Source organism: Capsicum annuum, chromosome 7 (genome assembly GCF_002878395.1).
Source record: "Capsicum annuum cultivar UCD-10X-F1 chromosome 7, UCD10Xv1.1, whole genome shotgun sequence".
In the NCBI taxonomy this organism is placed as follows: Eukaryota; Viridiplantae; Streptophyta; class Magnoliopsida; order Solanales; family Solanaceae; genus Capsicum; species Capsicum annuum.
The window spans coordinates 128,390,816-128,394,649 of record NC_061117.1 but is presented as its reverse complement, the minus strand read 5'-3'; positions in this window follow the sequence as shown (position 1 = coordinate 128,394,649).

Sequence of the window (3,834 nt, the reverse complement as noted above, 5' to 3'; positions counted from 1 at the left end):
TTCGCACTGGATAGGGCCCATTCAGGGACTTATTTATTCTATTTTTTATTTTTTGAGATAAAAGAGAATAAAACCCAACTGATTATGTGTAATAAAAAGGAAAAATAATTTTTAAAAATTTAAATTAGAGAAAATAAAGTAATAAAAATACAATAGAAAAAAATATACACCTAGAATTGGGCGGGGGATGAAATTTGAACTAATTTTGAGAATATAATGAAGTAATTAGATATTGCACATATTACTATTTCTAACTTTTAAATGAAAGACATGGGGGAATAGAAAAATAAAAATTTAAATTATTTTTAACAATCTGAAACCTTAAATTGTAAACAATATAATAGAGAAAAATATAAAATATAAAAAGCTTTCTTACAATTCCATAATTATTTTTACTCATATGAATTTAGTTAGAGGGGTAGGGTGGGGGTGAGAGTAACGGGTTGTATTAGGATGGGGAGGGATGGTGGTTATGAAGGTGGGTGTGGAGTAGATTTTTTTATATTTTGGGAAATAGTATGATAATTCATTTTTTCTCTCTAAAGGTAGTATGATTTAACACGCTCCAACGATATATGTCAATATAAAATAATTAAATATGATATTTTAATGTTATCCGTGCATTGTGCGGGTACATATACTAGTTATAGTAACCCAACTAGGTTGGAATTAATCCCACATGAAATAAGTCAAATCTGTCTCTCAAACTTGCTAAAGTAGCCGAAAGTGCAAGAAAGTAAATATGGGATTTTTGTAGTTGTTAGAGTTGTAACCCGAATTTTGTTGATCCGCCCCAGAAAGTTTCGCGGTGCGACCCATGTTTGTGATTTTTAATGAGGTCTGTGGTGGTAGCGTAGGGATCGGGTCTACCACTGATCCCGATGGGGGTGCAGGGGCGAAGCCGCCGCGGTATAGACCGTTATGTTTTTGGGCCTAGGACTTATTTGTATGAACGTATTATATAAGTACACTTAGTAGATTGTTTTGGGTATTCATAAAAATACGTCATTGAGACAATTCACCTCCACGTTGTAATCTCTCTCTCCATTATCGTGAATTTCTCTGCCTCTGCCCGTGACTTAACCCATAAGGATTTTCACGTAAATTTGTGTGTTCTTGTTTTTTCTTTTGCTTGTGATTTGCTTAGTTTGTCCGAATCATAACAGTAGTAAATAGTAAAAGTAACAAGTCTTGAATGTTTTTTTATTGTAAACAATCTGAGATGAACACTAAGACTGCATTTTCCCTGGCTTCCTAACTCCGTAACTATATTCCCTGACAATATTAAATTTGTTGGGCGACATCAATTTATTTATTAAATTAAGTTTAAATTTATTGAAGTGAGGTATACGTGCGGACCACACATTCTAAGACTAATATATAAAAAAGAGTAATTTTGACAAAAAGATTCAAACACAGATAACTAAAATTTTAATCAGTTTTTACACACTCCTTATTAGTAAAAAATATCGTAAGTTTTGCATTGACAAGTCATACTAAAGAGGGATAGCTACTTGAGAAAATTGAAGGAAAGCTATCTTTTAAATCTTGAATGAATGATTGGTGACATTGACCAACCGATAGGGTCAAACATCATTAGAAAAATTGATTAAGTTAATTGTGGACTTAATTAATATTTTCAAAACTTTCTAATCTTTTCAAAAATACAAATCAACCCAACACACACCCTTCTTCAATCCAAATAAACCACCCTCTCCTCTCTCTCGACAGCTTCTCTCAACTATCTCCCAACCAATAATTATGCAAAATTTCTCCCTTCAACCCCCGACGACTTCTACCTCCAGCGGTAAATAGTTGGGCTTTGAGTTCCCCCCTTTTCTCCCTTCAACCCCGGCGACTTCTACCTCCGATGATAAATAGTTGGGCTTCGAGTTCCCCTATTTAATTCAATCAACCTGTCTCTCATCTCTCTCTCGACAGCTTTTCTCAACTCTCTCCAGACCAACTATTCTGCAAATTTCTCATTTCAATCCTCGGCGACTTCAACATCCAACTACAAATAGTTGGGCTTCGAGTTTCTTTTCGACTTCAACCTTCAATCGACGTGACAGCCTTTCTCTCCGTCCACAACAACTTCGAATTCCTCATCGTTCCTTTTCTTCTTTCACAGGTAAAAATTTATGGCCTTTTTAGTTTGAAGAAAATGAGGAACTTGAGCTAACTTTTCTTATAATATTGGTTAACAATTTTAAAATTTGTTGCACTAATTTAAAATGCGGTTTGAAATGGCCTTTTTATTATTTGTGTTTATAAAAATAAAATGATAATTTGGTTTGATTTGTTATGTTCTTGTTCTTGGTAAAAATGGTGAAATTATTATTTTTTGTTGAACAAAATCATGCTACTATTTTTTATTTCCTCCAACAGATTACCCATTTGATGCAACATATTAACCATCTGATGCAACAGATTTATTATATGATGCAACAAATCAACCATCTGATGCACCAGAGGAACCATCAAATTATAATTCTGATGCAACAGATTAATAATTTGATGCAACAAATTAACTATCTGATGCAACAGCTTTACCAAATGTTGTAACAGATTAAGCATCGGATAAAAAATCTGATGCAACTAATTAACCATCTGGTGCAATGGAAGAACCATCAGATTAATGATCTAATGCAACATATGAACCTCCTATTGGATAAAATCCCATTAACTCTTCCTACAGGAAATGTCCAAGACTTAATTTTTCCAGTTGATCATTCATCTGCCACAATAGACGACCCTATGTTGGAAAAAATCTAAACAATATTGACCGTTGATAACTCTTCCAACAGATCAGTTATGTGTTGCAATAGATGCGTGACCTGTTGTCTAGACCATTTATCTTTCTCAACAGATGAGTGATATATTTTATATTGTCGTAACAGATTACTCAGCCATTGCTGCAGGTTAGTTAACTGCTCTGACAGATCACTCATATCTTGCAATAGATGTGTGATCTGTTGCACAAACCATTCATCTTTCTCAACAGATAAGTGATATATTTTGTATTATCGCAACAGATTATTTAACTATTTGAACAGATCACTCGTATGTTGCAACAGATGATGTCACAACAGTTGTGTGATCTATTGAATAGACCATTTATCTGTCTTAAAAGATGAGTGATATATTTTGTATTGTTGCAACAGATTACTCATCCGCTGCAACATTTTGGTTATATGCTGCAATAGATATACTACCTAGTGCAACAAATTGGTGATCTGTTGCAACTGTTATTTTACTGTTTTGCTTATTTGATTTACTGTTATCCTTTTTTAATGATGCATTAATCAATAATAACATATTATTTTATTTTCCTGCTAATTTTAGATAATATGGTTCCCAAAAGAACAGAAACCGAATCAAGTCCATGTAAAGAAAAAAGTGAAGCAACTAGGCTACATCCACCACTCTATGAGCTTGCTTTATAAGCGTTATCTCAATCGGGAGCAAAATATGATGAACACAGAGAGGAGGGATATTTCAAAACAGATGATGCAGATGATAATAGCCCTTCCACTGAAAAGCTGGTCAAATCCTTCAACATTGATCGTTATCCTGTGAGAATGCAGTGCAATGGTGCCGCAGATTTAACAGGTGATTTCGTGGTTAAGTAAACCATGGGAAAATCTTTCGACGCCTTCAAAAAAATACTTCGAGAACAAAAATTGGATGCTTATTTCAGGGACAGCTGCTTCGGAAAATATCATGATTTGTCAGAGGACAATAATGCTCGTTTCCAAATAAAAATGGTATATGAACTTCTCAAGCGTTGGTTTATATATGAAAATAAATATAAGATGGATGAGGTATGGATAA